The sequence below is a fragment of the Thrips palmi genome, unplaced genomic scaffold, assembly GCF_012932325.1.
Source record: "Thrips palmi isolate BJ-2018 unplaced genomic scaffold, TpBJ-2018v1 HiC_scaffold_8, whole genome shotgun sequence".
Taxonomy (NCBI): domain Eukaryota; kingdom Metazoa; phylum Arthropoda; class Insecta; order Thysanoptera; family Thripidae; genus Thrips; species Thrips palmi.
Genome location: NW_023144635.1, coordinates 6,671,461 through 6,690,247, shown reverse-complemented (window position 1 = coordinate 6,690,247; position 18,787 = coordinate 6,671,461). Strand labels below are relative to the sequence as shown.

The window sequence follows — 18,787 nt, the reverse complement described above, 5'->3', positions numbered from 1 at the left end:
GTTGAAATCAGCCTGCCTGTAAATATGTCTCTTTTTAATTCATGCAGATAAATAAATATTGTTAAATCCACTTGTTTAAACTAAAAGGGAGAAAGGCTATTTAGGTATTACTAATAACATTGCGTATTCATAAGTTCAGTAACAAGGAGATATCGAAAGGTAATTGAAGTATTTGTGAATCGTATTAAGCAATTCAATGCTGGCTGTTAAATGTTACTCGACTGAGTAACAGGGTCAGGGTTCGTGGCATGACACTATGAACAGGGAACGCTCTTAAGAAACCTAACAACTGAAGACCCATACTTTCAACTAGAATTACATGATTTGCGACCAAAATTTCCTCGGTGTTTCATTGCTTTCTGCAGTATTTGGTGTGCTGATCACAAAAATGACTTCCAATGTCATCCCAGACCTTCTTTTACTTTTCCAAATATTTACCAATTTTGGACCAAAATTTTTACATCGAGTTTTACATAGTTTCCTGCAGTTTTTTGTGTGCTGATCACGAAAATGACTTCCAATTTCATCTCAGACCTTTACTTTTCCAAATATTTACCAATTTCGGACCAAAATTTTTACATCGAGTTTTACATAGTTTCCTGCAGTTTTTGGTGCGCTGATCACGAAAATGACTTCTAATTTCATCTCAGACCTTTACTTTTCCAAATATTTACCAATTTCGGACCAAAATTTTTACATCGAGTTTTACATAGTTTCCTGCAGTTTTTGGTGCGCTGATCACGAAAATGACTTCCAATTTCATCCCAGACCTTTACTTTCCCCAAAATTTACCAATTTGTGACCAAACTTTTAAAATTGAGTTTCACATTGACCCTGTATTGGCCTTACTTTGCATATATTCTTCAACATCTTCTACAAGAATACAGACGCATCGCTCGCCTACTACGCGCCCAAACAAAACGGCGCGTACCCCTAGTCTTAAACGGTAGAAATTGTTTTGGAACGATGTTTTAGTCGTTTTAATTTTGAATGAGTTTGTTGTTTGGGTACGACTAAGTTGTTGAAACTTTTGTCGTAATTCAACAATCTTTTCTAACAGTGTGGGTCGAGAAATTTCAGTCATTTCATTGTGTTGTCTTTGTTTGCACTCTCCGGGCGAACGCGTGGCGGCTCGCAATTGAGACGGAACGTTAAAGGTTTGATAATTGAATCTAGTAAGTGCGGCGGTTAACTTCAAATCGACGCGCCAGCAAAAGAGGAGGTGGGGGAGGTGTGGTGACGTCACGACCAGGCCTGAGTCTTTCGCGAGGTGTCATGGTCGCCGAAGGCTTGTTTACGTTGCCTCAGCGGTTTTCGTTGTTTTCTTCAAAGATTTATCATTGCTGAGTGAAACGAACAAGTGTTGTGCCGAAATCATCCGTCTGTCCGTGGGAATGAAAGGGAAAATGTGTCGTTGCGAGAAAAACGCTCTAGTCGCGTGCTTGATTCTGTAATAGAGAGGTTAGGTTTTCCTTAGTTTTTTTGGAATGAGTTCTATACATATTTTTTTTTTTTTCCGTTTCAGAACAACGTCGGAGTTCTTAGAGAGCGTAATCATCGCGATGAAGATCAAAGGAGGAGTCTTGTGAGTTTTTATATTTTCCTTGGTGACATTAGAATGCGTTTAATGACGAGCAGCAAATTTATGTGTTGATTGGCGTTTCTGTTGCAGACAGTGTGGGAGCGGCTTGGTCCTAGTAATCGGTTGGAAGTGCAGGAGAGAGGACCAATTGAAGTAGAACTAGCACCTGAGGTTGATGAACCAAGATTCAATCGCTTCAATGCAGAGCGAGTAGTGGTGCAAGCACCACCTCCTAGTAGTGATCCCTGCACCAGAGACAGGCATCGGGTCCCATCGTGGGACTCGCTGCGGCTCGGCTCTGGCTGGCTCGCCAACAGAGGCACTGTGCGAGAGAGAGAACCGAGAAAGCCGAACCACCGATGTAGGTGTGCCGAGCGTAGCCGAGCCGAGCCGAACTCATCTGTGCAAACGGGACCCGTTTGGGTGATGGGTCTCGCCCACCCGGGCGGGATAGGGCGGCCGGCCGGCTCGGCTCGGTCTCGGCTCGGCCTTCGGCTCGGCCTCGGCTCGGCTCGCGCCGCTCGGGTTGACTCGTGTCCACTTGTGTCATCGGTCAGCTGTCTTCGTCACCTGTCATTGGCCAAAGCTTCGCCTTCCCCTCTCAATTCCCTCGGACTCACACACACACACTCTCACTTTCGTCGGTGGGCGTTGTTCTGTTGTTAGTCCAGTGTTATTGTTTACGGTAGGCGAGCGCGACAAGTCAGGTTCAGAGTTCAGAGATTTTCAGAAATTGAGGAGGAATATGTCGGACATGTCCGACATGGAGGGAGACGGAGAAGCAGAGGCACAGGTTGCGACAGAGGCAACGGCGCCGACACCCTCAAAAGGCAAATCAAAGAAGCAAAGAGAAGAGGAAAAACAAGCAGCACGTGCCGAGGTGGAATCAGGAGAATGGTATAACTGTGCACAAGCTGCAAAATGCCACAGCAAATGCTGGACTTTGTTTGAAATCACTAAAAACAAAGCTGACAATTCTGTAGTGCCGTGGGTACACTGTCGCAAGTGCGACGAATATGAGCCGTGGACAGGTATGGTGGTGCTTTTGTTTAGGTCTGCCAGACTGCACTGTTAAAAGAAACTGTAGGAAAACAGCACACCAACGAGTGATTTGCTTTTAAGCAGCACGTGTCATCGGAACTTAAAACAGCACAAATGCTGTTAGGAAACAGCAAGTTTCATCATTGGAGAAAACAACAAATATACTGTTATCGAACGATTTCCAATGCTGGAAAACAGAACATCTTGTTTGTAAAATTAATGATGTATGCTGTTTTGGAACGGAATCCAGTCATTTAAAAACAAAACCATTCAATTGAAGATTTGCTGGAGCATTTTGCAGCTCACGGCTCAAATCAAACTCCAACTATGTCAAAATAAATTCTGTTGTTTCTGAACAACATTTGTGTTGTTAAGTTTTTTAGCAACACTTCCAATTTTTAAACAGCGGCGAACTGTCCAAGAACTGCACGCACTGTTACAAAACAAATGTCTTTAATCCATCCATGCTGAGGTGCCAGAAGTTACAACTTTCAGATTCGAAGATAAATAGTTTGCCTATTTACAAACAGTCGTATACAACAGCTTCACTGTTTTCGAAAAGTTAAGTCGTTCGCAACAGCTGTACTGTTTTCAAACAGCTTTGTTGTTTTGAAACAGCGTTAACTGTTTCAGCTTCTACTGTTTTCAGATAGCTTTTACTGTTTTCAAACAGCTTTTACTGTTGTCAAACAGCTTTCACTGTTTTCAAACAGCTTGCACTGTTTTCAAACAGCTTTCACTGTTTTCAAATAGCTTTCACTGTTTTCAAACAGCTTTCACTGTTTTCAAACAGCTTTCACTGTTTTCAAACAGCCTTCACTGTTTTCAAACAGCCTTCACTGTTTTCAAACAGCCTTTACTGTTTTCAAACAGCTTTCACTGTTTTCAAACAATTTTTGCTGTTTTCAAACAGCTTGTGATGTTTTAAAACAATTTTTGCAGTTTTCTAACAGCTTTTCATATTTTTAAACTGCATAGTCGTCGACAGACAGCTTTTCTGTTTTCAAGCAGCAAAAACTGTTAAATAACAGCACTTATTGTTTCCTAGCAAGACTCTTCATATTGTCGTGATGTTTTTTAGACAGTGTTTGCTTTTTGGCCCGCCCTTCTATTCAAAAAATAGGGGGAGGGCCTATGCATTTGCCTTTGAGTCTGTGTGTTGTTGTTGTTGTTGTTGTTGTTGTTGGCGTCTGTGTACAAGGAAGGAGTTGAGCTAGAGTAACCAGATTTGGAGGGTACTTCAGGAGTACCGTCCAAACAAATAATCCGGTGGTGCAAATCCCGTCCGGGTCGCACAAGGGCTGCTGCAGGTGCATCATGGTTTACATGAGCGGGAGGGGGATTTCCGCCATTATTGGTGCTAGCATGGCACATAGGGGTATTTTTGGAATCGGGGCGACGAGACAAGATGAATGGACCTGGTCCCGACCCCATCGGCCGCTTTTACCAGTTGGCCAGATCAGGATCTTCAAAAAAGGGGGTCGACCGACTAAAAAAATTTATTGCATATTTCGATTGGTCTCAGCAAGACCTTTTCAACGAGGGGTCGGAAAGGGGGTCCAGGAGCCCGACTTCGTCTATTAGTCACATCAGGATCTTGAAAAAAGGGGGTCGACCGACTGCAAATTTTTACTTAAGTTTTCGATAGGTCTTGGCAAGACCTCTTCAACGAGGGGTCAGAAGGGGGGTCCAGGAGCCCGCCTTCATGAGTTATGGGAAAAAGTGCGACGGACTTGTTTTGAGCTCCTGCTGTGCCTCTATTGCAAGGAGTTGCAGTAGCATGGCAAATATGGGTATTTTCGGAATGAGGGCGAAGAGACAAATGAAATGGGCATATTCTAAGGACAGTTGGAGTAAAAAGTGTAAGGACTATTGCATATTGTGAATAGAAGGGCGGGCCTAAGTCACGATGGTACATCGATAACTTTGCTGAACCCGCTCACGGTGTGTGTGATGCGACCTTCGACTGGCCAAGTTGGGTCTGATGCGAGGGCCGAAGGCCCGAGAAAAGGCCGCCGGCAGGCCAAGCTGGGCCGGCCCCCTGTCGAACCGAGTTGCCGGCGCAGCGAAGCGGAGCTGGCAACTCGGTTCGACGGAAGGGCGGGCCCTAGCTTGTTACAACACTGCTGTTGGATAACGACTCAGTATCCAACAACATGCCGTTCTTCTACAAAAGTGTTGCTAAAAAACTTAACAGGATATATGCTGTTAATTAACAGCATCTTTTCTATCAGTGTGATTCCGAAAGTCATTTGCATTGCTCTCTCTCTCTCTCGCCTATGCGGGACGGTCTGGCGCTCCATGAGTTCGAGAGAGACGGAGTGACATAAACGACTCTCGGAATCAGTCTGCTGTTTAGTTTCATTTGCTAAAGACGAAAAGAGGAGACGCAACGCACCGCGCGATGCGTGACGAGACGACACGCAACGTGCCCCGCTACCCACATTGACAATCTTGACTTCGATGCCCGAGTCAGCTAGGGAAGTCCATAACCGTACCCAACAAGACGCAGCGCAGCGTGCATGTGCATTGCGTGCGTCCGTCCATCTACGTCGACCACGACCAAAGTGTCGTGTCCTTGGCCCTTACAGTTGCAGTAGGGTGGCCGTGGCCGTGGCCAGTGGCATACATACACACGCGCACACAGCCGCACCCGCTCCGCGCCCCGCTAGTCATCGTCCTCGTGTACGACCGCGAGACAACCTGAGACACCGCGGCTGCTGAAGCGACGGCGTCGTGTTCCTCAGGCGACCATCTTCCGCACACCGACCTTGTCGTGGTGGTGGTGGCCGGCCGTGGCCGCGGACGTGGCATCGGTGCGCGAGTGCGGCACGACGTGAACACCGTTCACGCCGTCGTCGTGGTGGTGTTCTTGGTCTTGGCCGGGCGCGGTGCCCGAGCGCGGCACAGAAGACGTTTGCCGGGTTGATGGCGGTTGACGTTGACGGACGCCGTCGTCGCGGCGCCCCACCCCAACCCGTCGCGCCGCGCTCGCGCACCGCGGCCGTGGGCACGTCCACCAGGGGCGGACTGGGACCCAAACGGCCCGAGCGGGAAATTCATCGGACGGCCCCTACCCACAAGCCCCCCCCCCCGGGCTGGTTTTCCCCATCTTTTCATGCCAAAGCAGCGCTCTGAGAGGTGGTTTAGATGTGCCCCTTATTTTGGTATACATTATACTAGGGGTACGCGCCGTTTAGTCTGGGCGCGTAGTGTGGCTGAGCGATGCGAATTGACATGGTTTGTGCCCTTTGGACTTTGCTTGAGAAGACGAAATGTGCATCTTAAGGACTCATATTGAGTGAACTTTAGACCAGGGGTACAAATGGAAGTGATTTTCGTTATCAGAACATCAAAAACTGCTGGGATCAATGTCAAACTCGATTTAAAAATTTTGGTCCAAAATTGGTTAAAATTCGGTTAAATGTGAGTCTGGGAAAAGTTTGAAGGTCATTTTTGAGTTCAGCACACCAAAAACTGCAGGAAACAATATAAAACTCGACTTGAAAATTTTGGTCCAAAATGACCTAATTTGGGATGAAAATATAAGCCTGGAGTCGAAATGAGGTCCACCACCACGACGACGGGTGCATTCCATGACAGAATAACAGGCCTTGAGACAAAGGTTGTCAGAATCGGCCCAAATTTTTTTTGGTGACTCTTCCTTACTAGTAGACACTAAAAACAAATTTTTAGATTTTTTGAAATGTTTTTGTAGTTTTGGTCAACCATTTTAACCAAATTTTTACGACAAAAAATAAAAAAAATGCAGATATCAAAAAAGACGTCATCATGGATTTGGCTGAAAATTTTTTTTGTAGCTTCCCCTATTAGCGTACTAAGAGCCTGCAATCCCCCATTGAGGGCCCCATGTACAGGAATGGTGAAAAAAAATCAGGAACGTTGAAATTTGGGTTTTTTAAGCGGTCTTGCTACCGCTTCTAGCTCTGCATCCGATCCCACTCATCCCATCCCATCCACCCATCCATCCATTCAGCGCGCTCGGGCTCGGAGGGGACTGCATGGTCGTGTTGGTCGTCGTCGTCGTCGTCGTCGTCTGTCGTCGTCCTGCGCCGCCACGCCGCGCCGCCTCGCCGCGCCAGTCCCCACTCCTCACAGCCACCCCCACCCTTCTTGCCCCCTCTCTGCCCGGCCTCCCCGGCCGGTCCACGGCAAGACCGCTTTGCTAAGCTTGCCTTGGCGGAACTTTTTTCACTGTTTCGGGCTAAATTGACACTCTGAGGGTTCCGTCTCTTGTTTGACCTTAACGCTTGGGTCCCACAATTGAAGAAGCAATCGATTACTTTCAGATCTCTCATAAGGCAACATCTCAGGCCTATCCTCTCTTGATTCAGAATTTTTGCAGCTGGCCATGAAATAAACTAATGGAGTATTTACCTCAGGGGGATGGGCGTTTCATCCAAGCTTTTTTTGTTCTAATCTCTTTTTTGCCCCTGTCCACTTCTTCTAACGTTTTTCATCTAAAGCAATTCTTTTGTTCTAATGTCCTTTTGATCTACACTCCCGACAAAAATTAGCGGAACGCTTTTTGTCATCGTAATATTTTCTAAGTCTTTCGAGCTAGGAAGCTGAAATTTTGTACACGGGTGCCCCTACTACTTCCCTCGAGGCCTGCGAAGTGCGTAGCCCGTGCGCCTCCCCTAACGGACGGCACCCACCCCTAAGTGCGCGAGGGTGAAAAAAACGATGAAAACGTGCCGTAAAAACCAACTTTACCTTATCGCAGAGGCCAAAGTTTTCGTGTACGAGGTCAGATGAGTCTCCTCTTTCCAACGATGCAAGCGGAATTCAATTTGAACCAACCCACCCCCCGCTGCACTCACCCCCACCCCCTCGAGGGGGTGGATTTCGAGCATGTTTGAATTTCGCGCAAAACAGCGTCGGGGCGTCCCCCGTACCAAGCAACCATGTTTTTTCGACGTTCCAACCACCCCCGGGTGAATCATCCCCCGGAAGCCCACCCCCTTTCGAACACCGGCCGTCCGGGGCCTTTCGGTTTGAGCAAAATGCAACAAAACTCCAGGGGCATTCCTCCAGTGTCCAAGAAGACGTCTCAGCGAAGAAACGCGCTGCCGGACGACTGCAACCCCTGCGGTCGGGGTGTTCACCCCCTTGCACCCCTGCACGCCCCTGGAGGGGTTGGAAGCCCTCCGACGAGCGGGCTGGTCGAACAAGACATGGGGAAGCGATCCTGAAGTTTTCAAGACGATCCCACCAACCGTTCGTCTTCCAGAGCGAAAAAAGCGTCATTTCCTGTAAAAACCACCCCTCACTTCACTCCCTTCCAGCGACCCACTGAGTGGGGGTAGCATTCCCAACCAACGTCACAACACTCGGCCCAGACCTCATTTCAAAGGCCTCCAAGTTTCAGACTGATGCGACAAAGCATGGGACCGTGGGAGCGACGCAACGATGTGCCTGCACTCGGCAGTAACGGACGTGCCGGCCCGTCGGGTCCATGCGCCGTGCAGGTAGGCAAGCCAACTCACCTGGTGCCAGGTTGATTAAAAGCCATTTGGAAGCCTGATTTTGGCTGGTTAGCCACTGTGGCATGTTGGGAGACATGCCTGCCCACAGTGCTGAAGCGTGGTGACGCGCGAGCCATAATCAGGCTTCCAAATGGCTTTAATCAACCTGGCACCAGGTGAGTTGGCTTGCCTACCTGCACGGCGCATGGACCCGACGGGCCGGCACGTCCGTTCTGCCGAGTGCAGGCACATCGTTGCGTCGCTCCCACGGTCCCATGCTTTGTCGCATCAGTCTGAAACTTGGAGGCCTTTGAAATGAGGTCTGGGCCGAGTGTTGTGACGTTGGTTGGGAATGCTACCCCCACTCAGTGGGTCGCTGGAAGGGAGTGAAGTGAGGGGTGGTTTTTACAGGAAATGACGCTTTTTTCGCTCTGGAAGACGAACGGTTGGTGGGATCGTCTTGAAAACTTCAGGATCGCTTCCCCCATGTCTTGTTCGACCAGCCCGCTCGTCGGAGGGCTTCCAACCCCTCCAGGGGCGTGCAGGGGTGCAAGGGGGTGAACACCCCGACCGCAGGGGTTGCAGTCGTCCGGCAGCGCGTTTCTTCGCTGAGACGTCTTCTTGGACACTGGAGGAATGCCCCCTGGAGTTTTGTTGCATTTTGCTCAAACCGAAAGGCCCCGGACGGCCGGTGTTCGAAAGGGGGTGGGGCTTCCCGGGGGATGATTCACCCGGGGGTGGTTGGAACGTCGAAGAAACATGGTTGCTTGGTACGGGGGACGCCCCGACGCTGTTTTGCGCGAAATTCAAACATGCTCGAAATCCACCCCCTCGAGGGGGTGGGGGTGAGTGCAGCGGGGGGTGGGTTGGTTCAAATTGAATTCCGCTTGCATCGTTGGAAAGAGGAGACTCATTTGACCTCGTACACGAAAACTTTGGCCTCTGCGATAAGGTAAAGTTGGTTTTTACGGCACGTTTTCATCGTTTTTTTCACCCTCGCGCACTTAGGGGTGGGTGCCGTCCGTTAGGGGAGGCGCACGGGCTACGCACTTCGCAGGCCTCGAGGGAAGTAGTAGGGGCACCCGTGTACAAAATTTCAGCTTCCTAGCTCGAAAGACTTAGAAAATATTACGATGACAAAAAGCGTTCCGCTAATTTTTGTCGGGAGTGTAAGTTCCTTTTTCATCTAAGTTCCTTTTCATCTAAGTTCCTTTTTTATCTAAAATCTTTTCATCCAAAGGTCTGTTGAATGCGAGTAAAATGATGGGTTTCCGTCTCGGATTCAAGGATTATTCTAGAAGATGGTGTGTTTACTGAATGCGGCAAAGAGCAGTCGCTTTTCAAGCAGATTAGATTGAGGACCATCATGATTCTCCAAGTCTTTTTCGACCGTCGCGAAGGCAGTGTACCAAACGAATGACTAGGTTGAATCGAAGGTGGTTGAATTAGAGAACACAAATTGCACCGACAAACAGCTTCTGTTTAATTAGTCTCTTTTTTCATCGCATATCAAAACACAACACTGGTAGCCAACGAATGTGACATCACATTCGTTTGAACGTGAAAACGGCGATGTCAGTTTGAACGTGACAAACAGAGAAAATTCATACTCAAACGAATGTGACACGCCGCACCGCTTTGTCACATTACATCGGGTGTGACACGAAATCAGCAGGCAAACTGTCACATTAATATGAATGTGACACATGGTACCCATTGACATACATCGTGTCACATCCAAACGAATGTGACACCAATATGCTGTCACGTTCGTTTGAATGTGACATGCCCACATTGTCACATTAAATTGAACGTGACACGCCATAACCTGACACTTATGGCGTGTCCGGGGCGTGTCACGTTCGTTTAATTGTGACAATTAGGGCATGTCACATTCAAACGGACGTGACAGCATGTGGGTGTCACATTCGTTTGGATGTGACACGATGTATGTCAATGGGTACCATGTGTCACATTCATATTAATGTGACAGTTTGCCTGCTGATTTCGTGTCACACCCGAAGTAATGTGACAGAGCGGTGCGGTGTGTCACATTCGTTTGAGTATGAATTTTCTCTGTTTGTCACGTTCAAACTGACATCGCCGTTTTCACGTTCAAACGAATGTGATGTCACATTCGTTGGCTACCAGTGAATTTTACATACTTATGACAACATATATTAAAGATAAACAACCCACGTTTATTTAATTCAATTTCACATTATTAACAAGAAGTAAGATGACACGAAACGCGACGAGGGAAACATCAAATTTGAGTGACAAACAATCAAATAAAAATATTTTTTTTTAAAAAAACCACGAATTACAAACAAGCAGGAATTAACACTGCAGGGCACACATTTCCAGCATTTGCAAAGGGGGTCTGGCGTATCATTCTTCATGAAAAAGGAGGGAAGGGAAGATAGAAGGAAAGGATAAAAGGAAAGGAAGCGAAGGAATAGGAACTGTTCGCGTAGGACGACTCCGTGTTCTTTGCGACTTTTCCTGACACAGAGAACTATTTCCATGACAATGTTTCTTTCCCCGCACCGCGCAGCACACGAAGGGCGCCATGAAGGACCACGCGCATCCCGCAGCGCACGAAGGTCGAGGCCAGGCACCACAGCGGCGCTGGGCGACACCTCGGCCACGCGGATGGCGACCTGGACGGGCACGCCTCAGCGCCCAGTGGCCCGTCAGGGCACACACACGCGTCCAAGAGGAGCCCTGAAAGGGCTCGAAGGCGGCGGTGGCGGTGGGGACGGCCGCCCGGCTCCATCTCGCCAAAGGCGAGCGCACCCGGGCCAGTGCAGCGCACAGCACTCCCTGCCGAGGCATACACTGTAGAGACAGGCAACACCCAGGCCCCGGGGACGCCGTCGTTGGCGGCGCCCAACTCCGTGCAGCGCGCAGCGCAGAGGCTGGCAACAACGAGGCCGCAGTACTTTTAGCCTGAAGGGCGAGAAGGGCCCGCGGCCACGACGGGGCGGACGAACACGCCGTCAGCCGCGCCTTGCAGCAGCAGAATGCACTTGGCCGCGCAGCACTCGAGCTCTCTCCCCACGAAGGGCAAGGAGGGCCCGGCCACGCCTGGACGGGCACTCCCACAAGTCCCTAAAGGCGCAGTCACCGCCAGAGGCTGCCCGCACCGCGCAGCACGCGAAGGTCGAGTCCAGGCACCACAGTGGCGCTGGGCGACACTTCGGCTACGCGGATGCCTTTCTTGTAGAGCATTCATAGTTTGTTGAGAGTCGGCAGGGCGGCGGCAGCTCGGCGGAGAGGCCATCAGCCTTTCGAGGCGTAATGCTTACATGTTAAGAGCAAACCCAACCCCATTTATAACTTTGATCTTAAGTTGGGAGGGAAGATGAGAGAGAGGGAGGGAGGGGCATTCATATGCTTCGGAAGCCATACAGTACAGCGTCCTGTGCACCTTTCACCAATGTAGTTGCCTTACTATGCGTCTCCTAATGGTCAGGAGTACGAATAGCAGACTACAGCCAATTCTAATAGCTACAAAAAAGTAGCAAACTTCTAATGGTGACATGGTTCCGCAATGCTCATGCTCAACCAAAATTAGATGAGACAAAATTATAGCAGCCCCAGAAACAGAAAAGTTGATGCAGTGCTACAACAAAGGCGGGAGAATTACAAGAGCACTGAGACGCAGGAGGTTACATACATCGTAACATGTTTCCGATGGGGCCATGTGATGTGAATGTTGAGCTGCTGGTCTTGTTCTGCGACTGATGTGCGTTGTCCTTTCTATCTTCACATTGGGTTGATGAGTGAGAGGCTGCTGGTCCCTGTCCCCGACTGATGCTTCTTGTTCCGATGAAGTCGTTCCTCCTGTTCAGGCAGCATCTTCCATTCTAGCCGACCACCATTCGATTCCACACTTTTACTCCTGGAACCATAACCACAAAAATCAGTATCACCCCTGCCGGTGCATCAACTTCAAAAACTTTATTGGGAATGTAATACCTGTAGGTGAGCAGAGGTATGTTGGCGAACAATCATCCACGAAGACTTGTCCAATTCCTCTATTCATCCTTGACCAATCAGCATAATCAGAAACTCGTAACTTTTCCTGAAAACAAAACAAGGCTAATAAAGCACTGAATCACTTTAACTATCCGTGTGCACACAAGTGCTATCAGAGACTCACCAATTGGCCATAACATTTGGATCTCCATTGTACAGGTGTAAATGGCAGCCTTCCTTGTTCAAGAACCAAGTCCATACACCAGGGCGCACTGCAAAACAAATAATTCTTTTTATAGGTACTGCAATATGAGTGATGCACTGCGGCAAAAGGCTACGGAAAATTCTGTAAACAGCTTGTGGTAATTCTCCGTAGCCCCCTTATCAATATTCTCCGTAGACTCTTACAGTATTTTCCGTAGGACAGCACAGTATTCTCCGTAGGACCTTACAGTGATCTCCGTAGGACTATACAGTCTTCCAGGTCCTACGGAGAAGACTGTGCGGACTTACAGGGAATACTGTACGGCCCTACGGAGAATACTGTAAGAGCCTACGGAGAATATTGATAAGAGGGCTACGGAGAATCCTGGCAAAAAAATTAACGGAATTTTCCGTACCTTTTTGCCACAGTGTGGAGTTTCTCAAAGGTTGAGAAGAAACGGCTGCAAACGTCCAACAACTCATAAAGTGTGCATGCTCCCTTAAAGGAACATGATGCAAGGTAAATAGAAGTAAGGACAACTAAACAGAGAGGTTATGTGGATCAAGGATTGACCCGGACATACCCCAACTAATTGAAGTTTTGCATCAAGTACAGGAAGAGGGCATTTTCAAGGCAATTCAAGGATAAATTCATTTACAAACATATGAAAAGGTGGAGAGAATTGCCATGAGACTCACCTGCGAGGGACAGCCGTTGGGACCGGAGCACCATATTTGAAGGCGGAAAAACGGTTCATTCCGCGTAACTCATCATGCTGCTCATTTCACCAGCGGTTTTGAAGAAGGTAAAGTGTCCACGTGATACAATCCTTGCACTGATTAACATGTACTAACGAAATTCACAAAGCATTCAGGGCGGGGCGCGACAGTTATCCGTTGACCGTTAACGAGTTTGAAAGTAGTTCCTCCTGCGGCCGAGAGAGGGCGGGTGGGACGCATCGATGCGCCGTCGTTCTGCGCAGCTGCCCCTAAGAAAGTTAACAACACAAGCCCGTTCCTTAAGTTCTAAATGATATTTAAATACATTTTAATCAAGTAAGAGAAGTCAAGTGAAGAATTTTTTACCGTTTTTGCGTAACTTTTCACTCTGACCGTGTCGACCGGCCTGCACTGCGACTGCGAATAATCGGGAGGGGGGAGAGGATGGCCTGTGTGGATCACGTTGTAATTTTGGAACGCACCGCTAGAAAACGAGAGTGACTTTCGGTTCGGTGTTTGTTGACAAACTTTCTTTCCATTCCTAGCCATGCAGATCCATGTAATATCCGCGCAAATAGTTTCTGCTTCATTTATCTGTTCCGTCGCATCCGCGCCGTATCAATTTTGTGCCATGTGTCTTTTGTTTTCAAACGCTTTTCTCGACTTTGGTTGGCGTTTCGGGCATAACCCTTCTTAAGCAGTGTTATCGGCCAACTACAAGCTTGTGTTTGAGCAATTCTTTCCCAAGGCAACCAGGCCCAAAACCTTCATGTCTCAGATCCTGCTCCCGATGGTTTTTTAAGATGCCCTAGTAGTAAAGAGTCTCCAAAAAAAATTTCAGATTCTTATGTCTGATAGAAGCCGAGATTTTGGGGTTTTTATGTTTCAAACCTAGGAAAAATTCCACATTGTAAATTTTTCATCGAAACTTTCCCGTCTAAATTTTTTTGAAAAGAGCATGAAAAGTTGAGTCCTTTCCATGCCAGAACGGAATTTTCAAACAATTTTCCCAAGTTTTGACAAAGTTTTAAAATGTAAAAAAAGTGGATTTATTTGAGAAAATCTAATACGTATATTTTTTTTTTCACTTCTCTGAGCTTTAAACGGTGTATTTTTATAGTCCCTAACTCTGGGAAAAATAAAAACTTTACGGATGAAACTCATTCTAAATACCGCAGCCCAAAACCCAATTTCAGTCTTCGCTTTTCGACTAAAGTGTACCCCCAGGCACTGCAGGATGGTTCAATGAGTCAAACCAAATCATCTTTGTATGTTTTTACTCACTAAATATCAAAGCTGAAGTATTTTAAGTACTCTGTTCAACAGATATATCTGTAGATTGCTTATTTGCACTACACTGATAAAAATTTTGTCGTAACTTAGCGACACATTTATCGCTAACTTTTTTAGCGACAAGATTTGTTGTGGAAAGAATAGCTTGTTAAACCGTAGTCGTATTGGAACCAAGGGATAATTTCACAACGACTAACTTGTAATAACGCACCAACAATAATGCATCAACGACAAGTATTGAAAGTCCCAAAGAAATGTTGTAATGTCTGCGGCAATATTCATAGAGTACTTTTGTCGCTAAATTTATTTTGCATGGTTTTTTTTAACAAGAGTAATTTTCCTATGACTTAGAAGAACATAATAGATGATTATTCATAATATGCTTTAATTGAGCAGATAATTGCAAAAGATGTTGTTTCCACACAAATTGTATCGTAAAGAGTGATAACAAGAATTTTGTTCTTCAACGACAAAATGTCGCTTTCTAGACTCAATGACATTTGTTTCGCTATGGTTCATGATGCTTAAAATACTTCAGCTTTGATGTTAAGTGAGTAAAAACATACAAAGATGATTTGGTTTGACTCATTGAACCATCCTGCAGTGCCTGGGGGTACACTTTAGTCGAAAAGCGAAGACTGAAAATAGGTTTTGGGCTGCGGTATTTAGAATGAGTTTCATCCGTAAAGTTTTTATTTTTCCCAGAGTTAGGGACTATAAAAATACACCGTTTAAAGCTCAGAGAAGTGAAAAAAAAAATATACGTATTAGATTTTCTCAAATAAATCCACTTTTTTTACATTTTAAAACTTTGTCAAAACTTGGGAAAATTGTTTGAAAATTCCATTCTGGCATGGAAAGGACTCAACTTTTCATGCTCTTTTCAAAAAAATTTAGACGGGAAAGTTTCGATGAAAAATTTACAATGTGGAATTTTTCCCAGGTTTGAAACATAAAAACCCCAAAATCTCGGCTTCTATCAGACATAAAAATCTGAAAAATTTTTTGGAGACTCTCTACTACTAGGGCATCTTAAAAAACTATCGGGAGCAGGATCTGAGACATGAAGGTTTTGGGCCTGGTTGCCTTGGGAAAGAATTGCTCGTTTTCTAATTTCTCCCGTTTCGTTTTGTTATGCAGAAGTCATGTCAGCATTAAACGGTCAGCAGCCCGGGAACCTCGTGCGAGAGCACTGGAGAGGAACAACACCTTCTTATTTTGAAACTGGAGCCCACCACGACACTGCAGAATTCCAGGTACTGGGCTGTTTTTAAAGTCCTAAGATTATAGTTAGGGTATGTGTGTTGTCTTTTTCCATTCAAGAATAAGTAAGTGCACTTTTTCTTTTGCTTCTAAAGTTCATGTTGCCACAAAGCACCTCGTCAGAATCTCTCAGAGAAGTACCACTTTTGAGGGCAAACTAATTTAATTTTTTTCTAGCAGCTGGATGTGCACCTCATTAATCACCTTTGTTAACCAATTTTTAATTTGTTTCTTTTCAGGATAACGCCCTACCCTAGGTGTTTCCGAACCTGTTGATGATGCAGTCCGCCCACCGTTCCCCTGTTGCCCATGCTCCTGGACTCCGTTCACTCGACTTGTCTTGAGGTGATTATCCACTTTACTGACCCCAGTGGTGAAGCTCGGTGCAGCTATTATTAATTTACTGTTGATATCAATTTGGTATTCCTTATTAATTAGCTACTTAATATTGATCATGGCTTTGTAGTTTTAATACACTGTTCTGTGATTCAATAAGTACATTGGCACTTTGCCGTTCTTCTGAAGTCACTGGGAGGTCATTCTTACGGACATGTATATCTGGTAATGATTCCCACCGGTTATGTCTTAGTTTGCAAGGTTTCAGTCTTCAATTTAAGAAAGTTGCATCACCAAAGACTCATCGTAAATTTTGATAATTAGGAAACCAGCTGAATCCCCAAATAGTTAATATCATAGGTAAACCTTCCTGTTGCGTAATTTGTGAGATATTGATCTAGAGATAGGTGCAGAATTGTGACTGGTTACTGAAGTCAGGTGAACATGAGTGGCACCTCAATTTGGTTTCTGTTCAGTCATGAGCTTTATAGGGCTCCTGTGAGAACAGGCTCACTGTACTTTTCAAATGATCAATCATTGTCAAGAGAACATTGTGAGTACTTTTTTTATCTTAATTCAATTTTCTGTGTATTAGGTCTTTGTTCGAGTTCCTTCATGAAGCCAACCTGCCTGTTTTGGAAGTTCCTTACTCCATGGAAATGGATCATCTTTCATTGCAGGTATCACAAGTGAGTTTTCAATGTAGTGAAGTTGCTCTGAACTTGTTGCAATTTCTAATGAGGAGTGTTAAGGGAAGGTTCAGGTGAAAATCTTTATTTCTTCTAAATTGGTTCCAATGTCAAAATTTTGCAAGACATTTGAAGTATATCGTAAAAATTTACTCACTCAAAAGTAGGGAGTCACACAACATTGTCCAAACTCAGTTAAAGAGGCTTCTTTCCCTATTTACGGCTGTATGTTTTGAAATTCCTATGCACTTCCTCCTTTTTCAATTTAAAGTGTTGGACTTGCCACTTTTTACTGCTTAGAAAATGTTCCAACATTTTCCTACTTGAAAGGCCCATTACAAGTTCATCGATAAGTTGTTGACTGACAAAATGAAAAATTGTTATTGAAATGTACATAATATCACAACTTTAGTGACATTTCAGGTCAGTCTGTAGCTGTTTGAGAGTCAAAGCTGACCATGTATGAATTTGGTGTTCACAGGTGCATCTCCAGTGCTTGCTTTAGGAGCTGCTGCCCTGAAATTTCTGTCGCTGTTCATCCACAAAAGAAAACTGCTCCCTGGGACAACTTCCTTTATTAATGCTAGTTCTTATTTCTTTTGTCTTGTCATCCCTCCAAATTTCAAAGCTTCCATAGTGAGAAAAGAGAGAGATCGAATTTGCCATTCATTGTACACATTTACACCACAGTATTACTCTCCTCAGAGCTTTTTTTTTTGGAATTGAGGAATATAGTTTCCTTGTGGCTTGAGTAAGGCAGTAATGGCCAAGTGTACCTTTGTATACTGTGATGACTCTGGTTTGGCTTGTTTGCATAAGTGATTAACTGATTGCTCAGTATTCTGCAATATTTGATAAAAGATATGTGATTGGAATGATAAGCCGGCACCAAAAATTAATGTCCTTGGAAGTGCACTCCTAGTTCAACTTCTACTTTTCTTTTATTTGATTGAATCCCCAAATCTGTAACTGTTGTGTACCAATGGATCTCCTGGAAGTATTGGAACTACATCACGTTGAAGATCTAACCAATTTGAAGGTATGAAATTTCTGCCACCTACTTTGTCTCACTTCTTTTTCAATGCGTTTTGAACTGATGCTAATTAATTCAATTGAAATGATTTGATTTTACCGTACTCATTCACTTCATGGAATTTAAACAACTAAATCTCCATTCATGGCTTGGTATACAACTAACTGCAAATCAAAGTTTGTGTCCTGCTCTATTTTCTGGAAATTAAAAAATCATGCTGCACAGAATGGTTTGGAAATGAAATGACTGTATTTAGTTTACAAATTAACCCCAATGACACATCACTAGGAAAACAGATACAGTGAAAAAAACTGAAATCGAATTAAATGCAAACAACATTTCATATACTGGACCACTGTGCGTTGCCTGCATGAATTCGAACAAAATTTATAATGCAACATTGCTTTATCAAATCCATCAATATCCTTAGCTGATTATAGGCACCCCTCAAAAAGTCGTAAAAGCAACAGACTCGAACAACAGTGGAAACGTTATTAGGTTGTACTGGAAAATGACAAACAACATGACATTCAACCTTTAATTATCACAAAGGAAAAATACGCATAGGTCACAGAATTAAAATGCAGTCAAATGCAAAAAATTGAACCTAACAATCAGTATTAACACTGCAGAAGATAAAGCAGCTTTTTCAAACGAAAGTCCAGAACCACGCCACAACTAAGAATCAGCATGCTTGCACACGCGTACAACTCGTTGCATTAGAGGCAGCATCTCACTCAGGGTAACTTGAGATGCAATTTCGGAAGAAAACCTAAAAGAAACGAAAAGTTAGTTAATTTTAAAAAAATACAAAGATGCTTTGATCAAGTTCATTGAACAAAGAAAACGTACATTCCAGTAACTCTCTGGAACAGTGCCGCTAAAGTTTCGTCAATCCTGTTAGTTGCCTCTTGAACGAGAAGATTTTTCAGTGTGCAAACTCCTGCATAGGCAAAGTCTGGATTACATTGGTGTTGCAGTATGTTCAGCCACAACACTGAACCGCCAGATGTAACATCAATCTTGACGGAGCCGGGGCAGGTGCGATGTCTGCAGATAAGATATTTTGCGCCACTTTCATTGTTGACATGTCGGACGCTATAGTAAAAGCCACAGTGATACACAGATCTGCCTCGGTTTCCCTTGATTATAA

General features: G+C 45.3%; 1 long non-coding RNA gene across 3 annotated transcripts; it reads left to right on the top strand.

Annotated features, from left to right (window-relative positions):
* The first annotated feature begins 12,964 nt into the window (after positions 1-12,964).
* LOC117652967 lies at positions 12,965-17,853 on the top strand. Of its 3 annotated transcripts, none has more exons than XR_004588196.1 (5): positions 12,965-13,106; positions 15,454-15,569; positions 15,816-15,921; positions 16,508-16,601; positions 17,083-17,853. It is a non-coding gene; the product is annotated as an uncharacterized LOC117652967 (long non-coding RNA). The 3 variants fall into 3 exon arrangements; XR_004588195.1 differs by lacking the exon at positions 12,965-13,106 and adding an exon at positions 13,507-13,527; XR_004588194.1 differs by lacking the exon at positions 12,965-13,106 and adding an exon at positions 13,512-13,579.
* Positions 17,854-18,787: the final 934 nt, after the last annotated feature.